An 8,152-nucleotide genomic window follows, 5' to 3' on the forward strand; every position below is an offset into this window, starting at 1 on the left:
TCTTTCTTTCTTTCTTTCTTTCTTTCTTTCTTTCTTTCTTTCTTTCTATACTGGCCAAAGAAACCTGAAATATCTTGAAACTGTAGAAGTAGCCATAGCAATAACGTGCCTCTGGAATTCCTAGAAATGTATGAGAGGTGGTTATACTTTTGTGGACATCACTATAACGCACACAATAATTCTTTAGCCATGTGAGTATGTTCTCTTTCTCTTGATTATTCAAAATCACCTTCATGAGTGGCACACTGGACACTGCCTCAGCCCTGGACATTTTTGGAGGCAAGGCAAAACTCACACAGTAATGGCAATAATGGAAGAGAGCCTATAAAGGAAGCAATATGATCCAAAGCATACCTTCCCAGGTGAAGAGGTCCCTACAGCTCTGAGTACTTGGTTTTTCTTTCCTCTCTGTGGCTCTCAAAGTTTATGCTTTGCCCTATATGGAACTCTTGGAGATAGTGCTAGAACATTACAGAAAGCAATTTGTGGCTATAGGGTAAGCAGATCACTAGATAGTCTTTAGAGTCTTAAAAAGGCTTTTGTGGAGCATCTAACCCAATGCCTTTATTTTACCTACTGGGGAGAAATGCAACAGACAGGGAGGCCACTGGACTCCCAGAGGTCATACAGGTAATTAACGATGAAGCAAGGACCAAGGTCATTTGATTCCTGGAACTTTGGCCAAGTAATGCTGATAAGGGATTTTTAAAAAGTGAGGTGTGTGTGTGGGAGAGAGAGAGAATTTAGACTTGGTGAGTTAGGAGGGTAATAGAAATTTTTTTCTTATGTGGTCTAAGAGAAAACAAGTTTTGGGATAAAGGTCCCAGGAAAGAGAAGATTGCACACATTTGTCAAATATTGGTTTTGGCTGTTTGCTCTCCTGCTATTCGGAGAGCTTCATGTCCTGATTCTTTTAAATATCCACACACAAAAAGTCTCTGGAAAGTGAATTTCTTTTCTTTTTTTTTTTCCTTGAAGAAAGTAATATTGTAAAGACTGGATGTGGCTCAGGAAATAACCAACACCTCTCTCTCTCTCTTTATTTATTTTAAAGATGCAACAACATTTAAACCACTGTATGCCTCTACTATAAATATAAACACACAGTTTTTCAACTCTGGAAGTTCTCATGATGTGGGTCTTAGGAATGTACTGAAACTTTTCGTCTGTGAACTTTCTAATTATCTTCTGTATTATAAAAGAAATGGAAGAACACATGCAGTTAAGAAAATTAATTTAAAAATATTTTTACACAGTGATGAAATGCATGGCTTAGCCAGAATTTAGAAATGCAATAGCATTTCTAGTGAGTGCTATCAAAGACTCATTTGAAGGAAGATTTTCAATAAGTGTTAATGATAGAGAGAGAAATCTTGTCTTTATCATGAGCCTTAACATGACTTTTTCTGAATTGGAGTACAATTTGTCTTTACTTGAAAAAGAGATCGCTTTTTTAAAGTAGAGAAGTTTTCACTACTTTATTCTTGGCAGTGGTTACTGTTTTATTGATTTGGGGTGGATCCCACATTTGGATTCCCACATTCCTAAAGGGTCTGATTGTGAAATGAAAAAGGAAATTAGAAAGTATTGGAGTTGGGTGAAGGAGTCACTTTAATCGCCTGAGGGAATCTGCTAACCACTTTTCATGTGCCTCTTTGGTGTCCTTGAATAAAAGGGAATAATGGGAGGTGGTTTAAAAACAAAAAAACCCAAAAAAGCCAAAAGACATTAAGAAAAGTCATGTGCAAAGAATGAATCACAAGTAAAGGAAACTGAACTTTGAGATGGTTCCCTGTAGATCCCATTGAAGCTCTTTGTGTAAACAACGCAGTCAGTCATTGTGTGCTGAGGCAGCGCAGTGTCTTTATTTCTTAATCATGGCAGGTGGACAAGTAAGTAAGGAAATAAATAAATAAATAAATAAATACACAAACACGTCTAATTCCGCCAAATTATATAATGTGGGTCTGAACAATCATCTAAAGAGTTTGCTCATTCACCTTGGAAATCAGGTAATATAACTGGGTGTTTTAAAATTTTGATGGAATAACGTTCTGTGGGCAACCATGACTTAAACACAGTAAACAGACCGGAGATTCGGCACACCTTGGTTACGACGAAAGTCTCGTGGCTGGTGGACTGGTGGAATTCGATTTCCTTCCAAACAAGGGCGGCCCGGAAGTCCCTTAGGGAAGCTGGGAGCTAGGTGGGCGGTCTGGGACTCTCACAAAGGAGTCCTGCCGTCTAGGGCGCCCAGAGCAGCCACTGCCTGCTACTGTGTTGAGTTGTGGGATGCAGTCTGAGCTCCCGGCTATTCCGGTCCAAGAGCGCTTAGCGCTTGGGGTGGGGCGAAGTGGGGGTTGGCGGTGGGGGTTGGAATGGACGGGCCAGTGACCCGTGGTATCCAGGACAGAAGCGCAGGATGGAACTTGTGTGCTGTGAAAGTCTCTAAAGATGACTTTGAATTTCGTTCCCCACCTCTCCATGAAGGCTCTACTGTGTGTTGAATGAGAGAAAAGAGATAATTTGGGGTTTTGAGACCCAGAGCTAAAGCATACACTCCGGAATCCTCCGATTCATCACCTGGGACCACCTCCGGATGCTGAAGGAGGCAGTTGCGGTGCGGGTGGGATGGGTAAAGTTCAGGGACCCGATTCGGTTGTTTTAAGGAGTCTCTGCCGTCAGTGACCTTAAGTGGCAGGAGCTCAGAAGTCCGGTTTGGTGTTCCTAAAAAGTTGGGACACTGCCAAACTTCACAATTTGCAAACTCGGGCAGGCGATTAAAGGGTGAGCCTCAGCGAATACTGATAACTGAGTGACCGGGCGCTTCTGGGTCTTAGCTGGCTCCGGGAGGTGTGTGGGCACGGCGAGGCGCTTTAGACCTGGAGTCATCCAAAATGTTAATGAAATAGGATCTTCCCAGACTGGCAGTGCTCAGTCTCTTGTAACTTCCACCATCCTCCCCATTCTTTGACCTTTGCCCACGCCCCCACCCCCAGAGGTCTAGTAAGCAGCGGGATGCGCCTTTTCTGGGCGCGTCCCTTCCTGATTCTTCACAGTTGGTGATCTCTCCAGCGCACAGGTTTGCCTCTGGCTCCTTCACTCCACTGGCGGTCCTTAACCCCCATCACTCCTTAGGGAACCACGGAGGAGAATATATATCGCTTGAAGGTTGGAATCAGGGACGGTGACAAAAATCCCAGGATGTGGTCGTTTTTCAGAGAGTGGTATAAGAGAAAGGTAGGCAGTAGAAGACTGGGGAGTGTGTGTGTGTGGGTTCCACCCGGGGTTGCAAAGGCAAAGGACTTTGAGTAATCGCGTCTCTTCTGTCCGTGTGACCGGCTCTATAGAGCACTTCCCCACTCCTTCCCAGCTTCGTGAGCTGCGGATCTTGTCTGCCCGAACATCTCCAGCTTTTCTGCACTGGGGACAGTTCGTTTGTGTTCTGTCCAGCCATTGCGTCTAGGGCCGGGGGAAGCTCTTCAGGCTTCCCACCACGCCGGCGACAAAGTGCGGTCTGACCTCCCCGACCGAGCTGCGCCGGTCTTCCTCTGCACTCCTGTAGATCGCAAAGGGCCTCGTTTTTCTTGATCTGGGCCAGGGAATCCCCACCCTTTGGGAACTTATCCTGGCCAGGTCCCCCGAGAGAAGCCTGGCGAGCTTGGTCACGCGCATCCTACTCGATCCCAGAAGGTAGATATCCCTGACAGTCTTAACTTCTTTCCCAGCTTTTTTTTGGGGGGGTTGTACTAGCCCATAGAAAACCTATCCCAGATCTCTTCTGTCCTCCCCCAAGGGCAGGAGACGTGACAATCTTGGTAGAAATGCACAATTAAAGCGCAGGGTGGGGCTGACCAGGAGGGACCGTCGATCTTGTTCTTGGGGTCGCCAATTCTCCCCATTTCGAAAGCTCTTGGACGGATAAATCACAAGTTTGTGCCCTGGGTCGACCAGGGGACTGCAAACCCAGAAAACAAACAACAGAGAAGGAATTGAGGTGTTGGTCCAGTTGTGGGTGCAAATGGGGTGTTGGGAAACGCCCGCGGCGTGAACTTTCTACTGCTCACTTACGGAGGGAGTTGAAGGAAAGGAGGGAAGGGAGCGGCCCCAGGGGGCCGCGTGGCTAGGACTGTGCTAGCTGGGGGAGGTGTCTCCGAAAGCCGGAGCATGGGGGTTGGGGGGGGGGGGCGTCGCATTGTGGGCGGAAGAAGGAGTCTGCCACGAACAGCAGGCTAATTGGCTTGAGACATTTTGCAAGCGCTGGAAAAAGGTCGTTGAAGGAGTTCGCCGTACAAGAGAGAAAGAGAGAAATCTTAAAAAAGAGTGCCGGGCATGCGCAAAGAGAGGATGCCATATTGGAATGAGGCTGTAGTGGGAGCTGGAGGACCCGAGCGGGCGCGCTAGGGAGGCGGCGTGTAGAGAGAGCGAGTGATCCAGAGAGGGCGGGTGAGCAGGACCGGCGCCCACTCCTGTCGCACCCGGGGGCCAGGCTCCACTATCTCGGGCAGGACAAACTTCCTCAGGTAGGACGCCGCCCCAGTCACTGTCCCTTCGTCCTATCCAGCCCGCGAGCAGATCTCTGGCCCGCAGGTTGAGTGCGCCGAAACGAGTCTTGTGTTTTTTTTTTTTTTTTTTCCAGTTTTGTTTTTTGTTTTTTTTTTCTTTTTTTGTAAAGAAGGAAGCACGAACCAGCGTGAGTGGAGGTGGGGGAGGCGGAGGTTGGGGAGGAAGGAGGAGAAAAACCGAAGAGCTGGGGCTGGAGAGGAAATGAGCAGCACTTGAGCGAAGCCTCTAACTCCTCTGTGCGCTCTGGGTTGTCATTTTTTTTTTTCTTCCCCTGCCCCCCTCCCCCTGACTCCGAGCTCTGAAAAGCCAGGCCTTGCGGGAGTCTGTCCAGAGTTGCAAAGTGACCTCGTCCTCCTCCGGGTGCAGCTCGTTCCCTCCCGCCGCCCACCTTCCTCGTTTGTGCACTCGTTTTAGCGACGCAGCCGCCGCTGCCACCTACCCCGCGTTCCCGCGTCTCCTCGGCGCTGGGGTCTCCCTCTTTTGGTGTGTATTTGGGGTTTTAGAAAGGCTGGAGAGGAGAAGGTGGTGGTGGTGGTGGTGGTGGTGGTGGAATTGGAAATCAGCAAGGGTGGGGTGGGGACTGTTTCCCAAATCGCGTAGACGTTTGGAATCGCCGGATTGGAAACGTTTGCCTTGTGCAGCGGAATTGAAATTGTCACTAGTAGTTTCGGAGCGAGCTCTAGCTAGGACGATCTTTTTGTTCGTTTTTTATCACCCTTTAAAGTAATGCCCTGTCACTTGGGGGCTTTCCTGTGTACACTCATCCTGTCTCTTTTCAGAATTCCGAACGCGATCGAGCTCTGGGGTTTATTTATTTATTTTTTATGTGCGTGTGTCTTGCTGAAATCCTTAAAAAAAAAAAAAAAAAAAAGCAACGATAAGAACTGCTTGATGCATTTTTTGATTTTGACCTGGAGTGGCTGAAGGGAATTAGGCTGGGGAAGGGAGAGCGTTGGGGGTGGGAAGTGGCTGGTTCGCGGTGGCCGGACACACGTCCCCAGCCCAGTCCATACTTGTGTTTTCTTGGAAGCGCTAGAGCAGCGGGGAAGGAGTCTTCAGACACCGTGCCAGTTCCAATATGGCGGGCTAAGGTGGCTTTCGAAAACTGAAAATAAAGGTTTTGAGGTGGGAAAAAACCCAACTGAAGTGGCCACGCCTTAGTTCCGACTCTCTCTGGTTACTCCAGGAGCTGCTTTAGCGAATTAAGTAGGAAAAAAGAGGTGGGGCGAGCTGTTTCAGTTTTTTCCGTGGTTTATCTGTATCAAGTCCATTGCTAGAGGATCTGGGTGGAGGGGTGCCTTGGGCCGGGACGAGAGCATCCAAGCGCAACTGCCTCGTGTGTGTGTGCCCGTGGAACCGTGTGCAAGTCCGTACGCGCAGTCACTGTGGTGCGTGTTCAAGAGACCCCTCCCCCACGCCTGTGTGTGTGTGTGTGTGTGTGTGTGTGTGTGTGTGTGTCTCGAAACCAGACTCCGCCACAACCTGACGTGACAAACTGCTGACACGGGGTGCAAAATACACGAGGGCAGAGGGGATGATTCACTTCGCTTTTCCAGGGGATGCGTTTTCTTTCACGCTCGGGGCTGGATCCTGCGTGGCCTAGGCGGAGCGAGGAGGTGCTTCTTAAAACGACTAACTGTCCAGCGCATTCAGTGCAGTCGGGAGGGCTGCGTGCGGTCAGGGGGATTCCGTGTGCGGTGGAGACTGGGAACGTGCCTCCTCAAGTAGCAGGCTCTTCTTTAGCTGCACTCTCTGCAAAGGTGGGAGGTCGAGGGTCCCCGGAGTCGGGGCTTGCTGAGCACGTGGAAGCAGAAGACATACAAGGTCAACCTGAGGAGTTGCCAGGTTGCTTCCGATTTTTCGGTTGTAAGCAAGGCGAGGGGAGTGCTTTTTAGGAAGAAACCGTTCCTCCCTCAGTGTGGGCACCCACCGGGCTGCTGTGTGAGTGGCGCCCCCCGTGGGTAGGGGGCGCGGGGCTAGGCTGTGGTCTTGGAGTGTGAATGGGAGTTGGAGTGCTGGGTGACGGTCTGCCTCCGGGGTCTGGATGGGTGAGGGGTCTAGAAGTGGAGTTTGGAGACAAAAATTGAAGCCACTCTTGCGGGGGGTGAGGGGGGTTGTTCTTAGGAAAGCCAGCAAACCTGGACCTAGAAAAAAAAAAATCCACTCAGAAGGCACGATTGGAGGAGTCTAGTGAGAACAGGGGTCCCCGACAGGGGTCGCCCGTGTCCAGGACGCTGCAAAGGAGTAGGGTAGCGCCTCGGGTCTAGCAGAAAAAGACCCTCGGAGGACTGTGGGCGTGAGCACGCGCCGGTCGCTCGTGGTTTCTGGTGCAGGCTGGTCGGGGAGGACATTCTTCCGCCAGCGAACGTGAAAGGGCAAGGCTGAGCCCGAGAACGCATTTTTAAAGGGCTGGATTAAAAACGGCACTGACCGGCCAGGTCTGCAATTACTGCGACAACGTGGTCACCCGGCGGTCGCAGGAAGCTAGAGGGTGATTTCATTGGGTCGCTCAGACTCCGCAAAGTCGGTGTTCCGGGTCTGCTCGCGGAGTCTGGTGGATGGAAGATAGGGGTTCGAGACCCCACCGCAAGTTGTATCTCCTCCGACCTGAGCGGTTGGTGACTGGCGGGACAGGAAGCATTTCATCTTCCAAAGCGGAGCGCGCGGCGCGTCCCCGGCGCTCCCAGCCTGCGCTTAGGCGCGTCCTCGGGGGACGTCCGTGGGCTCCGCTGAGGTGAGGACAAGCACAAAATGGTTCTGTGTTTGCAAACTGCCATTTCAGCCGTGGTTTTCTTCCCTTTTCCTCCTGGCGTTGCCGCCGCCGAGGGCGCAGCTCATCCCAACTCTTGGAAACCCACAATTTTGCACCGGGGTCGGGCCATGAAAGCGAGTATCCAGTTAATTCCAAAGAATGCTCCACGCGATTGTCGCAGGACCCAAGTGTTCCTTTTTCATGGGGAGGGGCGGAATGAGGGAGGTACTGAGGTGATGCCAGCGACCAGCGCGATTTAGAGGGGACTTGGGACACTCCAGTGATTGGAGTTTGGATTCTTTGCACATAAAAATCCTAGGGAGCTTTCCGGGGCTCTGTGAGGAGCCGGTGCGGGTGCTCCTTCTTGATGTCAGTGTAGCATCCAGGAGTTCCGAGACAACGCCAGGAAAGGCTGGTTCCGGAAACAGTGCCCAAACTTTTCAGTTTCACTTTTGGAATTTTTGGGATATTGAGGATTGGAGGGGTTAGGTGGGATTCTGGGCGTTAGGGACATTCGCGCACCTGTGCCTCCAATCCCAGACTTCTAGTCCTCTCTCATTAGCTTTCTGTTTTCCCCATGTGCTTGCCTCTGCGGGTTTGGACACCTAGCATGCAAATGTTAGCTGGGCAGGGAAGATCTTGGCCCCTGGTGGGAAGCTACTTTAGATCTTGGATTGTAAACCATTGTTAGTGTCGCCCACTGTCACCCCTCTATCCTGGTGCCATAGTCAAAGAACCTGGCCTAACTACACCAAATGAAGGGACTGAGGTTCTATCAGGTATTAAATATGTATGTATGTATGTATGTATGTATGTATGTATGTATGTATGTAT

The 8,152-nt window shown here is 50.3% G+C and overlaps 1 protein-coding gene across 4 annotated transcripts in view; it reads left to right on the forward strand.

Annotated features, from left to right (window-relative positions):
- Window positions 1-3,002: 3,002 nt before the first annotated feature.
- The window catches only part of Sfmbt2 (Scm like with four mbt domains 2), a 183,418-nt gene continuing 178,268 nt past the window's right edge, over window positions 3,003-8,152 (forward strand). For 2 of the 4 annotated variants that reach the window (XM_055593892.1, XM_055593894.1), the window contains exon 1: window positions 3,003-3,240. The gene's annotated coding sequence lies outside the window, so the exon portion shown is untranslated. Of the gene's footprint in view, window positions 3,241-4,246; window positions 4,524-4,920; window positions 5,050-8,152 lie in introns of those variants that run through there. The other 2 variants (XM_055593893.1, XM_055593895.1) reach the window with 2 other exon arrangements.

The sequence above is a fragment of the Psammomys obesus genome, unplaced genomic scaffold, assembly GCF_907164565.1.
Source record: "Psammomys obesus unplaced genomic scaffold, mPsaObe1.curated_primary_1811, whole genome shotgun sequence".
Lineage (NCBI taxonomy): Eukaryota > Metazoa > Chordata > Mammalia > Rodentia > Muridae > Psammomys > Psammomys obesus.